The following is a 23358-nucleotide window of genomic DNA, read 5'->3' as shown; positions in this document are numbered from 1 at the left end:
CATGATATTAAGACAGAGCAGGGTGATACACACCAGCAAAACAGATTGTATTGTCTTCCTGCAGAAGATCGTTACCCTGAGGAAAAAAAGAGTGGGTGAGAAGTCTTAGTTTTGATTTTTTTAAAAATAGGTTCTAATTTATCAGTAAAAGAAGTTATAAAACATGGGGTAACTTTGAGCATACCCCTTTTAAGCCTCTTCAAATGGGAAAAAGCAAACTGCTCGTGGCTTCCTGCTGATTACCTGCTTATGTATAGGTTAAGTGTTTCAGAATGAAAATCCTGATGTTTTCTGGGCAAGCTCACCTTCTCAAGGTCCAGATTATCGTGTGTCAGGGGATAACAGTTACACATCTGCTTCACCTGCCTTCCTAACTCTTCCTCACCTGTTCTCTAGTGACCCAGCCATTGAATGTCCTGTCCTGTATCTAACACATGCAGGATTTGCTTAGCCAACATAAGTAGTGCACCCATTTTGGCCCCACAGGAAGTTGCTATAACATGAACAAGCTATCTGTCACTTTTATTATTTGGTTAATAATTTAATGTCTAGAATTGTTCTTAAGCTATTAACGAGTTTTGACTGTTCAGCCTCCTTTCCTAACCAATAGCAAGGAAGGGTAGTGAATATACAAAATATTTACAAATATATATAAATATACACATTATATATATGTATATGTACACAAAATATACAAAATATTGTGAGCATATGTACTTGCAGGGCAGAATTTTGAATGTCTACCATGTTAATAAAAAATGCTATGGTTCTGATAAAATTAGAAAAGACTACATACATTTATATATATATACATACATGTGTGTGTGTATGTATATATATATATATATATACACAAAATATTGTGGGTATGTATACTTGCAGGGTAGAATTTTAAATGTCTAATATGTCAACAAGAAAATGAAAAAATGCTATGGTTGTGAGGAAATTAGAAAAGACTACATCCTATGAAATAATACCTTTTTCCAAACTCTTGTTAGTTGAAAATGTATTGCATTATGCTGGATTTCAGTTCTAAGGACTTCCCTGGATATTTTCTGAATACTTAGAGCAATTTGACAAATATTAAAATTGTGTCATCCTAAGACTGCTAGGGCAAGATGGGAAGATTTTATTTCTTTGTTCTTATTTGGTCTTATGATAGATAACTATTTTTTATTACTTCAGATAATTTCATAGAACTTCAATTTTATTTTGAAGGAAAAGAAATGGTTGTTGACAGTGCTTTAGAAATTAGGATTAAGCTGCCAGTAACCTTGATGTCAGGCAGTGGAGCAAGCCATAAAATGATGAAATGTGAGAAGACAGCCTTATCTTGGACAAAGAAAGACCCAGTCTTCTCTAGCAGAATCCATTAAAATCACATTTTGTTTATTCATTTGCTTGTTGTATAAAAATAAGAATTGGTCTCTTTTACTCTAATTTAGAAATTACTAATTTTGGTCTGTTGCTGTTGTCTTTAATTAGCAGAAAAGCTACTCTGAGCTATTACTACTAGAAAGTATCTAAAAGACATGGGAATTGGTCTTGCTGATATTTCCATTATTTTTACTCAACAGGGATTCTAGAGATAACTATTTTGTATCCGATAGGTATTGGTTACTGACACTTAGAAATTTTAAATTGAAATATCTTCATAGAAAATTTCCTAATAGAGATTCCATTTATGTTTAGTCATCTAGAAATTATATTTCCAGATTTTTCTAGTGAAGATTGTTTTAATTTTATCAGCAAGAATTGCTTTGGTGCTTCACTGTTTTTCAGGATTTCACTTACCTTCCTTACATAGATTACTTGCTTCAAACCTATACAGCAATTACTGATGTCAAACATTTGCATAAATTTTAACTAAAATTGTGTTGATCAAATCCAAATCCCCATATTCTTATTACATGCTTAAGATCATTTATCTAAATGTATTTTTCTTAAACATTTAATATCTACATTTTAACCAAAGTTTCAGAATTTAATACCAATGTCACTTCAGAATGGTTTTGTTTTTGTAGTACCTTATTAAGAATACTCATGATTTCAGTTGATTAATAGTAATATTTGTTTTTTTCTTTATATGTATTTTTTCTTTCTAGTCTTGCTTTAGTAATCTTTTCAGAAAAATTAAGAGAAAGTTACAGTCACCTTGGGAATCATTAACTCCTTTTCCAATTAGGGCTCCCTACCAACTAGGTTCCCCCTACAGATGAAGGACAGGACTGAGCTTGTTTTCTCTCAGAAAGGAAGGTTCTTTTCCTTTGAGACTAAATTCACCTGACTGGGAGGTAAAAAGGTGTTTCTGGACTTAGAGTATGGAAACCTTAAGAAACAGTAATCTGAACTGATCTTGGACATAATCTGATAAAAAAAATTAGGTGTAAAACACTTATTACCATGGCATCTATATGAAGTATGAGAGATCCTTATGTTGATGGAGTATTCTACAGTTTGGCTGCATCAATATCAATATCCTTCGTGTGATATGGTACTCTGGGTTTATGTTATTATTGGAGGAAACTGGATCAAGGGTACATAGAATCTCCCTGTATTATTTCTCTGCACTAGAACTACATGTGAACCAGAAATTATCTCAAAATAAATTTTTGAAAATATGTGTCTGAAGTGCTCACTTAATTCCTCTCTGCCCTTTTCTGTAAGTAGGCAAACGTGGAGAAAATCTGCCTAAGAATTGTCCAAAGTCCAGTTTTATTCAGAATTAAGAAAGCTGTCTTTGATTTTCTCTTGCATTTCGTCTCAGAGGTTTCTCTTTCATTTTCCATCAAGAAGCCTGAATTCCAGTCCCAATTTTGCCAATAAACAAATGACCTAAGCCATATCATTTTACTTCTTTGATTGTCAGTTTTCTCATATAAAATGGGGGATTGAGCTAGATAACTTTCAGGGTTTTTCTAATGTTAAAATTCCATGATTCCAAGTATACTGAACTGGTGCTAAGTATTTATGAAGCAAATTATAGTAACTCAGACAAGTTATCAGAAATGAGTTCTTAAGTAGAATATGTAACAACAAGGTAAAGGCTGTGGGTTTCTCAGGTGTTCATCTGTTGATAGCTTTGGAATAGAAAGAATATCTCAGGAATCCTAAAACAATACAGTCTTCTAGCAGGCAACTAAAATTGGCCCATATTCCTATTATTTATGCAAAACCCAGGTGACCTTTAACTGAATATTAATACTTTTTTAATGTTAATATTAACATTACATCTCAATATAAAAAATTTAAACCAAGCTCTCATTGAGAAGGAGCCGTTAGTGACTATTAAGTGTCTTTACTTCACCAAGAATATTCCTTACAAAACTGTTTGTTCCAGTCATTCTTAACACCTCCATACAGTGTAAAAACAAATGCAAACTCATTTGTGAAAATATATTCATCCAGTTACTTGAATGTTTTGCTCTCAGATTCTGTTGAAGATTAAATCAACCAAAGGTCACATGAAAAACATCACTGAATATTCTTTAAAAACGTTTTTGAAGAGATTGTCTTGATATTGATTCAGGGTCTGTTGCAAAAGGATTCATACAGGTTTAGCATGGATAGAAATATATCCTTTGAGAATTTAAAACCAGGAAAAAGCTTTCTCCTAAAAAATGTCCGCATTTATTTATGTCACATAATTTGAATTTATAACCTATAATGTTTTTCTCAGTCTTTGCAGTCTAAAAGCTCACACCTAAATTTAAAACTCAAACTTAGTACTATTAGATTAGTAGTATTAAACAGTTTTTAGTATATACCCAGAATTAAAATGAATAAATATTAAGAATGAGGATTTCTGGGTCTACAGCAAGAGATTCTGATTAAGCAGGTCTGAAATCTGCCTTTTTAATGACTATCCAAAATAAACATGCTGCAAGTGACCCATTGACCTTTTGTTGTGAAATACTAGCTTAGTTTTAAATATTTCCCATTTTTGACATTTCAAAGGTATCTACCTTTATAGCAGCTTTATTATATAATTATTTTATCTTAATCTTATTTTCTAGAATTAAGCAGAATAAAAATAAATTGTGTATCTTGGCAAAAATATAAACTTATATCACAGGCAATTAATTTGAATTCAGTGAGAAAACCCATGGATGTACATCCTTGTATCCTAGGTGAGAGAAGACTTCTCAAAACTGCAAAGACCAAAAATAATAATAATAATAAATTTTGTGGTATCCAAATTAAGAATTTCTATTCAATGAAGGATAACACAAAGTTAATAGTTGGCAGATGGCAGACTATATATGCAATTGCTGAAAGTATCAAAGAATTGTACAAGATTATGCTATTTGCACACTCATACACTAAAATCTACCCAGACTTATGCCAACAAATATAAAAAAATAGTGACCCCAGTGAAACACAGGCAAAGAACATGAATAAGCAATTCAAAAAAAACAAGTATGAAAATGCTAACAAGCACTTAGTGCTTCAGTTCATTGGTCATGAAATTTAAAACAAAAAATAAGATATCACTTTACATTTAATAAGCTGGTAAACACTAAGAAGCTATCAAGGACTGGCAAGCATACAGTGACTTAAGGATGTGGCTACTCTGAAAACAGTCTGACTGTCAAAGAACTTTGCCAGCCCTTCTCTTGCCCATGTTTTCTAGGTAGGAATTACACACCTATGATGTTCATCAAACCACCAGAAGTCCATATTAAGTCTTTGCTCGCTCCTTAAATCACCTCTCTCTTGACTTGAGGAGGGGCAAAAGCGCCTCATCCCCCTGTGGGAGAATGTGAGAGTAGTAGAACACCAATAGCCCTCTCCCCAAACTGTCCTTCAAAATTGAGCCGGTGATCCTTTTGTATCCTTCGTGCCAGTGAAAGGGTTACGAATCATGCAGCCATCCTCCACAGTCTCCCACAATCTCCCTGGAAAATCTCACATCATGGAGTTTTCTACATCATGGAATTTGGAATGTGGCATCTCTTAACTCAGTGCTTCAGCTAAATTTTCCATTTTATTGAACTATTTCAGGTGCTTACATGGGTCCAACTGAACAAAAAGATAAAACCAAGGGAAAACACTTGCTTTGATTTTTATCTCAAAAGAAAAACAGACTCATGCTACCAGAAGTGGGTTAACTTTTACACTATACTTGACACCTGAATTTTTCTAGTCTTTTGTATTTTAGAAATAAAATATTCTGGATAATCTAGAATCCAGTTACCTAAAGCCTCTGCAAAAGGACCATGGAACTTCAAGAGGAAGATGAAGTATGTAATTTTTTTTAATCATTATGGTTATGCTTCTGAAAGTTTGGTTTTAAAATAATTATATTTAAAATGTTAACTGATTTTTAAATGAAACTTATGAATAAAGCATAATAATTTACACGTCCAGATTTACCCTTCAAAAATTGAAGAAAGTGTTATATTTCAAACTCCAAAGAAATGAGATTCTTTTAAGTTCTAAAACTTGAGTCAATTTCTCTGTCTTACCAATATATTACACTCAAGGCTTGTAGAGCAGTATTTCAAAGTGTGGGCAAGACTACAAGTCTCAGAATCACCTTAGTTATATGTAAAATATTCAAACTCCTAAGCCCCATTCCTAACCTATGAAAGCAGAATCTCATGGAACAGGGCCCTAGGATTTTGCATTTTTAAATGCATTCTTAAGCAACAAACTCAAAAGCTAAAGTACGTAAGTGTCCAAATTAAAATGTGAAAACCACTGTTGTGGAAGCTGTACTTGGGAAAGATTTTTTTTTTTTTTTTTAAATATAAACTGAATAGGGTCTCTTCTCTAAGTTTATGACAGCCTGGCTTAATGATTAGGGCTATGGACTAGAGCTCAACAAATGTTTTTTATTCCCTGTGCCACCATTTTCCCTTAAAAATGATATCAGTAAATTATTTAAATTCACCGTGATAAGTAGGATATACAGTAATTCCGTTTTCTTGCCTCAGAGGCATGGCATGAGGTTAATTAAATAACAGCTGCAAAATTCTTTTGGCTCCTTAGAGAAAGACATTATATAAGACATTATATTACATATGCAGCATTTTTGTCTCCTATGACAATAGAGCTAAAGTGTTCCTGAGAATTCAGCCTATGGCAGAGAAAACAACCATGACACAGCTCTCACAAGCACTTCATTCACAAGGGCAAAATTTTGTCAGTTGGTATCAGACCCAGCGAATGCTATGCTTCTATTCTTTGTGCAAAGACCACTGCCAGCTTGTGGAAAACAGTCATTGTCCTTATCTTGGGCTTCTAATTCATTTGTGGGAAATGGTGACAAGACAATTTGGGTTTTCTGCTATCGAAGATTCATGGTTTATGAAGTCTTAGTCACCCTGAGGCCTGTTTTCTGTGGTACATGAGGACTCAGTGAGGCCACGCTGAAGGTCAGGTAGTGTTAATGGAAGGAAGAGCTCTACAAACTAGACATCTCCCCAGGGCTTTGAACTATACATATCTCTCCAACAGGGTTTGCCACAAAAACCTGCTTTTATATTCCATTATATTCTGGAATTAGGGCCAAAATAATATTATTAAATCCAATGTCGATTGCTCTGGGAAAAATTATGTCAATCTGTAAATGGTGTTTGTATTCATCTGTCAAAAGAAGATGAGGGATTGCTTGCAAAACGTAGATGAAATAGTCATTAAACAGTCCTGAAGTCTACCAAGTTTGATAAATAATTGTCATATTTTGACAAACATGATGAATTTTTAAATCTATCCTGTAAAAATCGGTTTTTGTAGAAAGACAATTCCTTTCTAACCTTTATCCTATTTGTTGAAAAGCTTAAAATTGGTACGAAACTATAACAAGAGACAATATAAGCAAATGTCTTTTATCCCAGAAGCAAAAACTTTGCCTTAAGTATTATTATTATATAGAAAAACACAGTCTTTCTGGTCAGAAACATTGCCTTTTACCTTTAAAGCAAGGATTCCTTAAGAAACACCTTTTTAAAATTTGCATTTTTAATTGTCGTGGCTGAGTTAGTCTTAGGCAAAAAAAAAAAGTAAACAGATGAAACTTGCCTTTGATATCCTAATCTCTCATCACTTCCATACTTTCACTGCTCCCACACTTCAAATATCTCCCCCTCAGGAGTTTTCTCACCTCTGTGTTGGGGCCGTAACTTCTTCTACCATCAGATAACTTAAACTTATCTGAATTTACACTAAAAAGGTACAGAGTAAGTCAATTCAAAAACAGGAAAATATTCTGAAGAATGATCAGTCACTGCTTAAACCAAAAGGTAGAACAATTTTTTGTTGTAGATTTATTCATTTTACCTGATTTTTTGTTTTTGCTGTTGTTATACTTTAAATTCTAGGATACATGTGCACAACATGCAGCTTTCTTACATATGTATACATGTGCCATGTTGATGCTTGGACACAGGGTGGGGAACATCACACACTGGGGCCTGTCATGGGGTGGGGGACTGGGGGAGGGATAGCATTAGGAGAAATACCTAATGTAAATGACAAGTTAATGGGTAGAACAATTTTTTTAAAAAAAGAATCTAGGAGACTTTGCAGGGAGGAGAGTTTGGTATGTGACTTTTCTCTGTAGAACCCAAGATTTCATTGTGTGGATAGCCATCTATTCAGCTTATCAATTTTTAAAAGTTAAAAAAAAAAACTGAACAAGAGTAATATCCTAATTCCTTCAAACAAAATGATGTCCTCTTACCTCAGCTTCAAATCTCATCTCAGTGCAGTGTTGCATCCAAAAGAAATTACAGAGGTGTCTTGAAGAGGCAACAAAAAGAGGAACCGGGACAACTACTACTACACATACTACAGATAATTTTTTCTATAATCTTTTTTGGATAGATTTTTCTCTTATGTCCTTTGAATTGAAACAATCAATTCCCTAGATTTTTCATCTTTGTGTTTCCAAAAGCACCTCTAGCCTTTTTTTCCATTATTGACCTCGATTTTCTTATGTAAGCAGAAGTCTTCACACTGCAATTCTACCCAGTGTTCTGGTCAGTATGTTAGAAGCCCAGGAACCTAGCAGTGATAGCAAAGAACTCTCCTTTAGGGGGTGGAGAGAGGGTCAAAAATCATGAACATGTATCTTCAATATTTTTGCTTCTATAGCATCAAAGCAGTATCACATCAAAAAGAGGAAGAGTTCTTGTTTGAGGACCATTTTATCCCAAGTCAGGGCTGATCCCTATTCAACCCTCTGAAGAGTAACAAGTATGAAAATAAATGGTGTACTAAAAGACAATTTCAGGTCTAGGTACACAGTGACTCAATGAGCACGCTCCTCCTCCTGTCTGGAACACTATTTTCCCATGTTTGTTGGCCTAGCAAACTTCAAAACATGCTTGAAAAACCAACTATTAACACACCCTGAAATGGGTTCTCTGGCACAGATTGTTAGTTACCTTCCTTCCAGTCCATTATTTGCTTGTGTCTCATAACAATAAAGCTTTCTATTTTTAAAGGGACAGCATACAAAAAGAAATAATTAAAATATTTCTATTTCTCACTTATTTTTCCCTTAGGTATGGACATAAAACCAATTCCTGGCCAATGGCCTACAGGCTTGAAGAATGGGTTAATCTTCTGAGCTGTTCTCTTAAGAGAATCCTGGGTGCTTTCAACTTTCCCAATTTCTCCTTCCTGCCGGCTAGAATGAGGATGATGGTGAGAATTATTGTGGACTATGAATTAAGCAACACACTTGTAATGGCAGAAAAAACAGATAAAAAGTAACTAAAGCCTTGAGACTGTGGAACCGCCATACCAGCCCTGCAATTTTGTGCCCAGAATTGAGGTATGAGAAAAACTATTTCATTTAAGCTACATTAACTTTAGGTCTCAATATTCAAACTTAAGAACCCTCCAACATGTTCTGGTAGTACTTGGTGCAAGTTTCTCTTAAGACACTGGTGTCTTCGTAGTCAATAAATATTGGACTTCTTATCTAGAGACTCAGGTAGGATATCTTATAATTACTTGTATTCTGGTGTTAGATAGACTATGTTTGAAATAAAAATATGCTGACTATAGATAGACAAATGAGTAGTTGAGTGAATAAATGAATAGATAATAGGTCATGTGATCAATTTGTATTCATTCAGATTCAGACACGTTTATCTTACGACTTAATGGAGTTTTCTGACTTGAGATTTAGATGACAATATTTAAATTATAATAGAAAAAAAGAACAAACTTTGGGTATAAAAAAACATAAATTGGGGAAAGGATGCCTTATTCAATAAATGTTGCTGGGAAAAATGGTAAGCCCCATGTAGAAGAATGAAGCTGGATTGGCTAAGGTCATTGGCTTAGGCAAATAATTCATTTGTTGCTTAGGCAAATGAAACAAAAATAAAAATAAATGGGACCTACTCAAACTAAAGTTTCTGTACATCTAAAGAAAAAAGCATAATATAAACAGACAACCCACAAAGTGGCAGACAATATTCACAAACTATGCATCTGAGAAACAAACAAATCAGCACAGAAAAAACTAATAACCCCATTATTACGTATGTCTATTCATAAAGTTAGACATTATTATGTATATTCTCAGAAGAGGATATACAAACAGCCAACAAACATTAAAAAATGCTCACTATCACTATTAGGGAAATGCAAATTAAAGCCACAATGAGATACCACCTTACTCCTGCAAGAATGACCATAATTTTTAAAACCCAAAACATAGACGTTGGTGTGGTTGTGGTTAAAAAAGGAACATTCTGGTGTGAAGTGTTCACTGCTGGTGGGAATGTAAATTAGTATAACCAGTAGGAAAAATAGTATGGAGATTCCTTAAAGAACAACAAGTAGAAATACCATTTGATCCAGCCATCTCACTATTTGGTATCTACCAGCCATAAAAAGGAATGAAATAATGTCTTTTGCAGCAACTTAGATGGAACTGGAGGCCATCATTCTAAATATGGAACCAGCCTAAGTGCCCATAGACCAATGAGTGGATAAAGAAAATGCAGTATATATACAACATGGAATACTACTCAGCCATAAGAATGAAATAATATCTTTTTGTAGCAACATGGATGGAGCTGAATGACATTCTAAATGAAATAACTCAGGAATGGAAAACCAAATACACGTTCTCACAAGTGGGAGCTAAGCTATGAGTACCCAATGGTATAAGAATGACATCACAGACTGGGAAGGTTGGATGGTGGGTGAGGGATAAAAGACTATAAATTGGGTATAGTGTACACTGTTCAAGTGACAGGTACACTAAAATATCAGAGATCACCACTAAAGAATTTATGTATCCAAAAACCACTTTTACCTCAAAAATTTAAATAAAAAATATTTTTAAAAAAGAAAAGGGTAATGGTTACTATCAGAGAAAAACAGTAAAAGAATAAACTTTGGGAAAAAATGCTATAAAGGATTATACATGGTGATTTTCTAAAATGATTGATGTAAACACACACATAATTAATGACAACCACTTACTTCTCACATAGGATTCTCTTCTAATGAGCAGTCACTCTTCACACAAAGTCCCAGTGCCAGTGCTGGTTTTGGCCTTATTTTGTCTACTTTCAAAGTGGTCTTCTACTGATAGAGTCAGAAGTTCTAAATAGAACAAGCTGTAAAGTTTATCAGATTTTATCTGTACTCTCAAATTCAGTTTCTAAGGTATAAGACCTCCTGACTCAACTGTTGGGTTGAGAACTAAAGAACTAGTAAAAACACCGTTCCATCTAGCCATCCCACTACTGAATATCCACCTTGAGGAAAAGTCATTATATGAAAAAGACATGCACATGCGTGTTTGTAGCAACACAATTCACAACTGCAAAGATATGGAACCGACCTAAGTGCCCATGAACCAACAAGCGAATTAAGAAAATCTGGTATATATACACCATGGAATACTACTCAGTCATAAAATGGCTGAGTATTGAGGATCAGTGCTGCTACCACTGTTGCTCTTTTATCGTTCATTTATCCCTATCTCTTTGCATTTCCATCTTCATGTGTATTTCCACAATGCTGTGAGAGAGAAACTCCCTTAACGGTCAGAAAAATCAAACTCTTGATTTATACATGACAATTTGCATTTTGTGCAGAGTATCCATCTGGGCTGAGAGGGCCATTTCACCCATTCTTTACTCACTCCAAGACTATGTCACCTGAGCCCTTCTGTTGCTGCTAAAGGCTATAGTTTAAATGGGCCAGAAATGGCTGTCGAGTCTCAAGATGGATCTTGCCCTTATGGCACACAAAAGCCCCCATTTTCCTGTTCACCAATAGCTATACTGCTGATCCCTCATGCGTTTAAATCTGTTTTTCCCTTTGGGGTTTTCCTTGACTTTCAGTTTCCACTGATCTCTTCCTCTCTTTTTAGCAAGTTAGACATTATTACGTAGCCTACACCCTTAGAATTCAGACACAAAGCGCAGCAGACAAAAGCTCCACCTCTCTGGGAATATTTCTTCTATTCCAGGTCCCTTCCCAGTCTCCACCATCCCGAGATACACACACACACACACACACCACACACATAAACCCTCTCTCTATGACCTTTTCTATTCTCCTTTCAAAATTTCCCCCTTCTACAACTACTCTGCAACTACTCTGCAACAAGGGGCAAATGGTCATGCTTATTTTGCAAAAGCTGCAGCTGGCATTCAAATTGCTGCTGTACTTGCAGAAAAGTCATTTTCAATATTCTTTAACTCTTTCACAATTCACTTTAAGTGGTTTACTCTACTTATTAGATAAGACCTATAAAATGTGGTCCTATCCTTCAGAAGTTTTATTCTAAGGACAAAAAATATATGTACTTTTAAAATCTATATCCATGTAATGTTTATTGTTATGGCATAAATGTTTATCTATATACAACATGCCATAACATTGCACTATGCATTTTAACTTATTTCTACTCATCTGTGTCTTGTTTGAAACACAAGAAGTTTGAAACCAAAGTCCTGGCAATATTGACTAAAGGGGAAATCTGAATAAGTGATTTTATTTTCTGTTTAAAACAGACAATTTATGTCAGATATGGCTTATATCCAAATTCTCCTGCTAGGTAGGTCCTATCTCATCTATTCATCTGGTGAATTGTTTTTCATTTTCACATTAAACTCTGCTGGCATTAATCATGTACCTATATTGTACTAACTCAGTTATGAAAGTATCTTACGCCCCTCATGTAGGAAATTCCAAGAAAATCACACTATTTTTTATTTATTTATTTATTTTTTCTTATTTGAGACAGTTTTGCTCTTGTTGCCCAGGGTGCAGTGCAGTGGCACAATCTCGGCTCACTACAACCTCCACCTCTCCTCCTGGGTTCAAACCACTCTCCTGCCTCAGCCTCCCAAGTAGCTGAGATTACAGGCACGTGCCACCAGGCCTGGCTAATTTTGTATTTTTAGTAGAGACAAGGTTTCACCATGTTGGTCAGGCTGGTCTCGAATTCCTGACCTCAGGTGACCTACTAGCCTTGGCCTCCCCTAGGTGCAGGGATTATAGGTGTGAGCCACTGCGCCCAGCCATATTCATTTTTTCCTCAGTTAACCCACATGTTATTAGAGACAAATTCTGATAGCTCAGTTCTTCTTACTGCCTTTCATACAGTAATTTCACAAACTTCTAAACTTTCTTGTTCTATTGTCTATTAGTTCAGTCTAAATATTACTGTTCACAAGGCTTTACTCAATATAATCCTCTCAATATTTCTACAGAATTTTAGGTTTCATTCCTGAAATATCCTCCAAACCTCATTTTGTGCAACAGTATCAATACATTTCAAATTGACAGGTTTCCATCCAAGAAAATAAATGGTAAGAAGTTGAAATATGACTAGAAAAACTGTTTGCTAACACCATTCATCAGAATTCTTGAAAAATAAGTGAATTTGATCAGTTAAAATCCAAGGTAAATTTCTTAGACATGGATTTTGTGATAAAGCATCTCTCAGAATGGGAATTATTTAATTACTTCTCTTTAATGAAAATGCTAAGTATCTCCATCACATTTTCTTCAGGCAAATATAGGTGATACTCTTCTTGACATAAAAATGCTTAATATGACATAGCTACAGGTATAAATATTTTCCATGTTTTGATCATACGCATTGAAATGCTATTACTTTCACCCTTTAAAAAAATCTCCGGCCGGGCGCGGTGGCTCAAGCCTGTAATCCCAGCACTTTGGGAGGCCGAGACGGGCGGATCACAAGGTCAGGAGATTGAGACCATCCTGGCTAACCAGGTGAAACCCTGTCTCTACTAAACAAATACAAAAAACTAGCCGGGCGAGGTGGCAGGTGCCTGTAGTCCCAGCTACTCGGGAGGCTGCGGCAGGAGAATGGCCTAAACCCGAAAGGCAGAGCTTGCAGTGAGCCGAGATCCAGCCACTGCACTCCAGTTTGGGAGACAAAGTGAGACTCCGTCTCTTAAAAAAAAATAAAAATAAAAATAAAAAATAAAAAATCTCCTTAAACATGTTGAATAAATAATATAGGCCCATATTATGGGTGTTTTATGTTACAAGACCAAGGGGGCAATCTTAAGTCCAGAGAAATGAACTCAATGCTTAGTAAGGTTAAAAGTGGCCAAATCAACAGCCATGAAAGACTTTTAAAATTGGTGAAAGGGTCTACCTTAACTACTAACCTGGTTTGAACATGTGTATTTTAATTCTGAGATTAAATTATTAAATTATTGCAGATGCCTTTTCATTATAAAATTGAAACCAAATCTAAGTGGGAAGGTTGGGGAAGAGAAGTGTTTGCCTTTCTAAATTGGGTACGTTTTAGCAGCAGGCCTCTCACAGATGTGCAAAAGGAGTGGAGACCATGAGCTCTACAGAGACACAAAATCCACTGACTTCATGATGGTGTGATCAGATTGAGCAGCAGTCTGAAACCAAACAGATGAATAATTGATAAATATATCAAGTGAGGAAAGCAGGTCAGAAAGGCACAAGCTGCTAAATTAGAAAGACCAGTCCTGAATGCCTAAATTTGCCTCATTTGCTTTTCACTGTTAATTATCATTTTTGTTTAGAATTTTTAGAATGCTTTAAACTGGTAGAATAAATTAAAGATATCTTCTTCATTGATCCTCGCTGCCTCACCCTGCTCCAGGAATGCTGATGTACAGTCAACATTCTTTCTATTCAAAATCAAGCTCAGCAAAATTGCAAGGGAATTTCAAAGTTTCCTTATATATAGCACATTTTGGGAATAAAAAAGGAAAAATATATTAGGTTATTTGATAAATTCATTTATTTATTTATTAACAAGTATTTAATATATTATTCATTTAATTCCATTAGCAAAAACTATGTAGCATAAGCCACCTAAGTCCTTTAATATAAGAAAAATTGTCATTGTTTTGGTTGGAAACAGGGGCATATGTTTTATTTTTATTTTGATATTATCAAATGAGATTGTGACATCTAGTAACATTTTATAGTTAATTCTGTGTGTATTTTTTTTTTTTTTTAAATAGAGAAGAGACCTGTATTTTTCTAACCTTTAATTCCTTTGGATCAGAAATCCTCAACCCTGAACACATCTGGGAATTTTGCTGATTCTTTTCTTTGGGGAATTATATACAAATTTTCACTACAGTAAGAATCTCTTTTGTAAATAGCTTCCAATCTGTCACAGAATACTTTTTACTTTAACATTAATATATCCTTTAAAAATTTACTTGGTGACCCAGGCACAGTGGCTCACACCTGTAATCCTAGCACTTTGGGAGGCTGAGGGTGAGGCTGGTGGATTGCTTGAGCTCAGGAGTTTGAAGACAAGCCTGGGCAACATGGCAAAACCCTGTTTCTACTAAATAAAACAAAAATTAGGGTGTGGCAGCACATGCTTGTAGTAGCAACTACTCAGGAGGCTTAGGTGGGAGGATGGCTTGAACCTGGGATGTTGAGGCCGCAGTGAGCAGCCTGCTGAAGACTTGTCAAGAAGTACAATCAATGAGTATTGAGCACTTTTTCTGTGCCCAACACATGGCAAGGCAACCAGAATATTAATATAACACCAACCAGCCTACACCTGAGAAGCTCACACCTTTATCCTGGTCCATTTGTAGTATTGCCTATTCATATGCAGCATAGTCGGTCAGTTATTTAACAGGTACCAATGATATAGTAACAGGTGCCAGGAACTGTGCTAGTTCAAAGTTAGAAATATAAATACAACATATATTCAGTCTTCTAGGTACTCAGACTAGTAGGAGAGAGAGTACCTAATGGGAAATCTCTGAAAAATGCTTAAGAGAAATACTTCAAAGGTACTGTAGTAGCAAAGGTAATTATCTTTATCTAGGGGCATCAAGGAAATCCACACAACCATTGGGCATGCTCAAAGCCATACTGCTGGACACACAGAGTCCTTAGTTGTCTCATGTATATAGACAGCAAGCTTCTTACCAATATGTCTCAATTTATCCTAAAAGAATACCTCCCTCAGACCACCCACCAAATGGCTCTGTCTCTGGGCACGGTTACCACTTGGCATCTGCTGAGATGTACAGCGAGGGTATTAATTACTGCTTGCCGTGTGATAAATGTGGTTGATAGTTCTTGAGGTTAGTGTTTTGTGGATCTTAATGATTCCAATTTGACAGACAGCAAGCCACTAAATGGTTACCAGGTGGCAAAAATATTGTGTTACCCTAGGTAGAACCGAAGAGACTAATATGAAATCACCTCATAGAAGTACTTGAAAGCATATTTTTTCCAAATAATCTTAAGGAGAAATTCTAAGTTTTTCTATTTTTATATTTAGAAAAACTGATTTCTTAATGGACTCAACCAAAAATCAAAGAAATTATTCAGACATAAAATACAGATTTGAAGTCACTGAAGCATAATGAGGGATATCAACTATAGAATGCACAGCAAATACCTAGCCTTTGGAAAGAAAGGGCCACATACATATTAAGTAATTTAACTTTACTACGTAACATGTTCAACTGTTTAAATAGCCTAAGTATCTTTATGATAAGACATTTAGCAGAAGATATTTCCTCAACTTTAGAAAATTCCTACTAGTATATTAAAGTACTTACCAAAAAAAGAAAAAAAAAAACAGAACAGAGATGTATTTGTTTCCTGTCTAGTAAAAACAGCAAAAATCCCAACATATGGCTCTCCTACCTCCTCACCAGGTCATAAGCTTATTGAGGAAGAGGCCATTTGTCCATTATTCTTATACTCCCAGAACATAGCAGAGGGTCCAATCTAGGGGTAAATAATTTTGTTGAGTCATTTAACAGCCAAATCTGGACTATGGAGATTGAGCCTTGGCATACATTCCATCATGTGTATAGGACCTCCATCCCTCATGAGTCAATCTGCAGACAGGCAGACAATGCCAGTCACTGTGCACACATAGACACAATATGTGAGGGTACAGTAAAAACAATTACAGAATTTAGAGTCACTTTCCTTAAGGAGCTTAATATAGTTTTTGAAGAAGGGTGGTTGTTAGTGGGCGTGACTATTTTGCATCCCAAGGACTAGAACATTGCAACCCAAAATTCTTTATACAAGTCTTAATCTAAAATGTAGGTCTAACCTATGACCTCTCCACTTATGCACCTTATATCGTCATAGAAAACTGCTAAAGTAACAATAAAACCTGATGTTATTTGCCAGTGATGATTTCAAAAGGTCAATCATGCCATTTCTTGAATAAAAGCCTCTACTAACTCTCCCATTTCTCTTAGGGTAAAAAGCCAATGCTCGCCTAAAATCTAACTTTCCTTACTTTCCTTCTTCACCCTGAGCACTAGCAGTCTTCTTCCATCTCAGCTTTTGCATTGCGCTTCCTGTCCCCTTGTCCCAGAACCTTCTTCTCACACCCTTTCTATGTTCAAGTCTTTGCCCACAGGTTACTTTCTCAATGAAGTTTAGCCTGCATACCCTGTTGATGATTGGAAATGAAAGGAATTAGTATATGCTACCCAAAAATATGCCATAAGAATTATTTTGAACTGAAGACAATTGAGAAACAGCAGATGTAGGAAAGGCTTTCTGTCCTACCATTTTTGTTTTGTTTTGTTTAAAAGCAGGAAATACATTTTCCTTTGTTAAATGTCCTTCTTCCCCTTTTTCATGAAGAGAAGATTCATTACTAGAGACAGCATCGACTTGAGTCTACATAACAAACCTTACTAAATAACCCTTATCTCCCCCTTATATTTACCTTCTCATAATTTACTTTCCCTTAGAGCCCACACCTCCCCTTTCCTTATCAAGTCACTTCTCCACAATTTATCATCCTATGTTGAGATATTATGTAAGTCCCAAGTTTTAACCACCCCATTAAGTTACTCCTCACTGAGCTCTCCCACATGTATGTGCACTGCATACATAAACCACCTTTTTTTTTTCTCTCCTGGCAATCTATCTATTATCAGTTTAATTTGCAGACCCCCGGTCCTGAATCTAAACGATGGTAAGGAAAAATATTTATTTCCAACAGAACCTTTCTCACCTAGTGTTTTCCATCCTCATTGTGTTTTATTTCCTGTACAGCACTGATAATGCTCTAACATATTTCATGCATTTAGGATTGACTTCCCTCTTCCAGAAAGTAAGCTCCATGAGGACAGCGATTTTTCTCCCTTTTGTTCTCTGATGTATCCTCAGTGCCTTAAGGAGTGCCCAACACATAGAATGCATTTTTGAATTAGTCAATTAATCAATCAATTATAACCACCATGACCTTTGCACATGAGCGCTACACATAAGGAGCTCATTGAGATTAGAAAATTAGAGTTTAATTTCTTATTGGGATAGAAGAGTAACAAATCATTGGGAAGTCACACTAGAAATGTACTCTTCTCAACATTTATCATAAAATATTTTTATAAGCATCAAAAAACACTTAACAAGAAAAACAATTGAGTAAATTTTAGAGTTTTTGGAATAATGAGAAATGACTATGTGTACGACAAGGAAATCCACCAGCAAAGAGACTTTGCTTCAGTCATCATGTATTTTTTTTTTTAAGCATCAGGTAGCCTATCCTTAAAGAGAAATTTGCTCTCCAGTTATACACTTATAAATATTATTGCTGTGTGAATGTTTCAGTCACTATCTGAACTCTATATTAAGTGACTAGTCCAAAGTCACCTACAAAATTGCTTTTATATACCCAACACATAGCTGTAAAACCCTATGTGAAATATTTCATTTTCATAATCAGTTTTAATGTTTATTATTTTTAAAAATGGCCTCTAGGAATAGAGCAAGTAACTTGAGAAACTTGATCAAAATAAATTCAGTTAGAGCCAGAAGTGAACAATATCCTGAGCAGCATGCCTAGATTGTTTCTAAACTATGATGAATTTCCATTATATATTGTTATCTATTTTCTTTTATTCAAAATATGTTGAGCTTTTGGTGTGTAAAAATGGCTCAAGAATCTTGACTGCACAAGCAACCATAAAATAAAAACTATTTTCTAATCTTGGAAACATAAATTGTTGAATCACTATTAAATCCAAATTTAATTTAGTTATATTTCATTTAGATTGATAACACTATTGATTGCATGATACATTACTCTATCACTAAGAAAACACACTTAAAATTGTAAGTAAGATGTCTTTGATTCTAATACGCATTCCAATTTCAGATTTTAAAATGGGGAAAATGTCTATCTGAATCAATGAGTCATTTTCTAGTATTTAGGGTATTTATAACCAGGGTAGCCAAATACTCTTTCTACCAAGGAAACAATAAGAGCAAATTAATTATTTGAATAAGCTACTATTGAGGAAGGTTGTTCTTGTGACACTCAGGATTATAAAATACTATACTAGATTCAAGAAAAATTGTAAAATAGCCTATAGTGGAATAGTTCTGGCTAGCATGAGAAAAATAATTATTCATGATCCAGAAGTTAAAAATCTAGAAGAAATTAGCCTGGATCGAAAAGAAATAACATTTTCCTCATAGTCGTTTTGAAGGAAATGCTAAGGTGCAAAAAAGTATTATTGTCTTAGAAAAATATTGGTCCTTCTTAAATTCATGAAGTAATTGATTTTCTCAAATTGTTTTTATTGGAATTCTGAATTTTCACATAATGACTTTGTCTAATAAAAATATTCACCAATATGATCTTTTATATCTAATTCTTCTTCATGCTGTGCTTTAATGGGAAACTAGAAAATGTCATTCTAAAAATTGTTTTGACAAATAGTAGATAAATCACAAAACATAAGCAAGATAATGTTAAAAATGAGGAAGGATTTGGCAGCCAAATAGCCAAGGAAAAAAAAAAAAAGAACTACTAGTATAAAGATTGAAAGCACTTATAAAATTTTAAGACTGTGTGACTAGATCTTTCAAAACGGGAATTATAAACAATAAGAAATGTCATGCAATTTTATTTTATGCACGACCATGTAAGTAAATGTACCATTTGATTTAATAATGAAGATATGAAAAAGATAAACTGTTAACAAAATATAGTCTGCAATAGCTTCTTTCAGAAATGGTGTATACATTTTAAAAGGAGAGAGTCAATAGATGTAAGATTAAAAAACATTATTCATCTCTTTCTCACAGCAGGGTGACTAAGCCTGCTGTCACCAAACATGTTACCTCACTGTTCCCTGATGGAGTTCCTTTAATAGGATGAGATGAATGCAAGTGTTTAACTATTTTAACGTATCAACAACAGAAAATAAAAGCAGCTATTGAAACAAATTATCTGGCTTCCCATTCATTAAATATGTTTATGTGATTAGACAGAATGGTACTGATGCCTAAAATTTTTATACAGGTTGAGCATCCCTAATCTAGAAATCAAAACTCCAAAATGCTCTGAAATCTGAAACTGTTAAAGCACTGACGTTATACTTAAAGGTTATACTCAAAGGAAATGCTTACAGGAACATTTCAGATTTCATACATTCGGATTAGAGATACTCAACAAATAAGTATATGCAAACACAGCAAACCTCATACTATTGCACTTTGTTTTATTGTGCTTTGCAAATATTGCATTTCTTAAAAATTGACAGTTTATGGCAACCCTGTGTCTAGCAAGTCTATGGGCGCCATTTCTCCAACAGCACATGCTCACTTCATACATCTGTGACATATTTTGGTAATTCTCACAATATTTCAAAATTTTCATTATTGTTATATCTATTATGGTGATCTGTGACCAGAGATCTCTGATGTTACTATTGTAATGGCCTTGGGGCTCCATGAATCATGCCTGTATAAGAAGGCAAACTTAAAAAATGTTGTGTTCTGACTGATCCACTGACCTGACTGCCATTCCCCTATCTTTCTGCCCTTCTCCTCAGGCTTCCTTTTCCCTAAAATGCAACAATATTAAAACTAGACCAATGAATAACCCCAACATGGCATCTAAATTTTCAAATAAAAGGAAGAGTCATATGTCTCTCACTTTAAATAGAAGGCTAGAAATGATTAAGCTTAGTGAGAAAGGTGTGTCTAAGAATAAGATGGGCCAAAAGCTAGACCTCCTGTGTTGAACAGTTAACCAAGTTGTGAATGCAAAGGAAAAGTTCTGGAAGGAAATTAGAAATGTCACTCCAGTGAACACACAAACGATAAGAAAGCAAAACAGCCCTATTGCTGATACGGAAAGTTGTAGTGGTCTGGATAGAAGATCAAAATAGTCACAACATTCCCTTAAGCTGAAGCCTAATCCACAGCAAGGCCCTATTTCTCTTCAATTCTACCAAGGCTGAGACAGGTAACAAAACTACAGAAAAAAGTTTGAAGCTAGAAGAGTTTGCTTCATGAGGTTTAAGGAAAGAAACAATCTTCATTACATAAAAGTGCAAGGTGAAGCAGCAAGCACTGATGTAGAAGCTGCAGCAAGTTATCCAGAGGATCTCGCTAAGATCATTAATGAAAGTGGATACACTAAACAACAGATTTTCAATGCAGATGAAACAACCATCTATTAGAAAAAAATGCCATCTAGGATTTTCATTACAAAAGAGGAGAAATCAATACCTGGCTTCAAAGCCACAAAGAACAGGCTGACTCTCTTGTTAGGGGCTAATGCAGCTATAGTGACTGAGTTGAAGTCGATGCTCCTTTAACCATTCCAAAAATAGTAGGGCCCTTACGGATTATGCTAAATCTACTCTGCCTGTGCTCTATAAATGCAGCAATAAAACTTGGATGACAGCACATCTGTTTATGTCATGATTTACTGAATATTTCAGTGCTACTGTCAAGAGCTACTGCTTAGAGGAAAAAAGATTCCTTTCAAAGTATTACTACTCACTGACAATGCACTTGGTCACCCAAAAGCTGTGATGGAGATGTATACAAAGATATTAATGTTGTTTTCATGCCTGCTAACACAGGATTATTCTTTGATTCATGGGCCACAGAACGAATCTCAACTTTCAAGTCTTATTATTTAAGAAATACATTTTGTAAGACTAAAGCTGACAGATAGTGGATTCCTCTGAAGGATCTGGGCAAAGCAAACCGAAAACCTTCTGGAAAGGATTCACCATTCTGGTGTCATTAAGAACACTTGTGATTCATGGGAGAGGTGAAAATATCAACATTCACAGTTTAGAAGAAGTGAATTCCAGTCCTCATGGATGACTTTGAGAGGTTCAAGACTTCAGTGGAGGAAGTGCAGAAGTGGCAGAAATAGCAAGAGAACTAGAATTATAAGTGGAGACTAAACATATGACTGAATTACTACAATCTCATGAAAAAACTTTAAAAGATGGGGAATTGTTTCTTATAGATGAACAAAGAAAGTTGTTTCCTAGGATGGTATTTACTCTTAGTGCAGATGCTGTGAACATTGGTGAAATGAAAACAGAGGATTTAGAATATTACATAAATTCAGTTGACGAAGTGGCAGAGTTTAGGATGAATGGCTATAATTTTGAAAGAAGTTTTTTCTGTGGATAAAATGCTATCAAGGAACATCAAATACCACAAAGAAATCTTTGGTGAAAGGAAGAATCCAGCAACGTAGCAAACTTTATTGTCTTATTTTTTAAAATTGCTGTAGCCATCCCAACCTTCAGCGGACACCACACTGATCAGTCAGCAGCCATCAACATCCAGGCGAGACTCTTCACCAGTAAAAGAATTACAACTCACTAGTTTCAGATGACTTAGCATTTCTTAACAGTATTTTTAATTTTTATTTAAAATAAAACTCCCTTCACTTTCCTTTTTTTCCATCCTGTTCCACTTTTTCCTTGGGCTCCCTTTTCCCAAAGCTCCCAATTTCCTCACCCAGTCTTTATTCACAGACGATCACTTAATTTTTGTGGGATAAGGACCTAACAAATTATTTCTTTTAGTAACATTTACATTTCCTAAGGTTACCACCTTAGGTAACCTTAAGAAGGTAAGAACCACCTCGAGGAGGATTAACAATGTATCACCAAAAGCTTCTGGAGATGTTTCTATATGCCCCTTGGTGCAAAGAATTAAGCCTATACTTCTATACTAAGTTGAAGTATATTTCACATTTCACATGTCAGTTATATTTCCCTCCAGCTTTCATTCTACCTATTAAGAATTTTACGAGAATCGCAGAGTCGTCATCTCTGCTGTAGCTAAACTGGATGCCTCATTTTAATTTATGACGTCACTGAACCGAAACGCGAGAGCACTCCCGAGCCTTTCCGGAACCCTGTGGAAAGGGGGGGGTGGGGTGGAGCCAGACAGTGACCCGGAAGCAGAAGTGGCCCTTGCAGGCAGAGTGCTGGAGAGCGACAGCGGCGACCGGAGCGACGCTGACCGGAAAGGAGATTGAGATTGACATTGAACCTACAGACAAGGTGGAGCGGATCAAGGAGCGTGTGGAGGAGAAAGAGGGAATCCCCCCACAACAGCAGAGGCTCATCTACAGTGGCAAACAGATGAATGATGAGAAGACAGCAGCTGATTACAAGATTTTAGGTGGTTCAGTCCTTCACCTGGTGTTGGCTCTGAGAGGAGGAGGTGGTCTTAGGCAGTGATGGACCCTCCATTTTACCTCCGTACCGTGTCGCTCATAATGAGGCATCATATATCCTCTCACTCTCTGGGACACCAGAGCCACTGCCCCCTCCCCTGGATGCCCAGTATTGTACATCTACTGGTGGGAGACTGTGAGGACCCCAGGATTCAGTATTCCTGGCCCAGAGGGCCCTTGCTGGCTATTGGGTGTTAGTTTGCAGTCCTGTGTGCTTCCCTCTCTTATGGCTGTGTCCCTGATTGTCAATAAAATATTTCCTGGCCTCCTGGGGAAAAAAAAAAAAAAAAAGAATTTTACATGGAAACATATAGAATTTTCCAGGATAAAGAAAATCCTTACACAAAGAGTTTCATGAAACTCACTTTGTTCCATGCAAA

At 35.6% G+C, this 23358-nt stretch overlaps 1 pseudogene across 1 annotated transcript; it reads left to right on the top strand.

Moving 5' to 3' along the window:
- The first annotated feature begins 5219 nt into the window (after window positions 1-5219).
- LOC111542807 lies at window positions 5220-23250 on the top strand (annotated as a pseudogene). The gene is made up of 2 exons (XR_002731663.1): window positions 5220-5243; window positions 22665-23250. The product of XR_002731663.1 is annotated as an NEDD8 pseudogene (transcript).
- Window positions 23251-23358: the final 108 nt, after the last annotated feature.

The sequence above is a fragment of the Piliocolobus tephrosceles genome, chromosome 11, assembly GCF_002776525.5.
Source record: "Piliocolobus tephrosceles isolate RC106 chromosome 11, ASM277652v3, whole genome shotgun sequence".
Classification (NCBI taxonomy): Eukaryota; Metazoa; Chordata; class Mammalia; order Primates; family Cercopithecidae; genus Piliocolobus; species Piliocolobus tephrosceles.
This window is presented reverse-complemented; position numbering and strand designations above follow the sequence as displayed.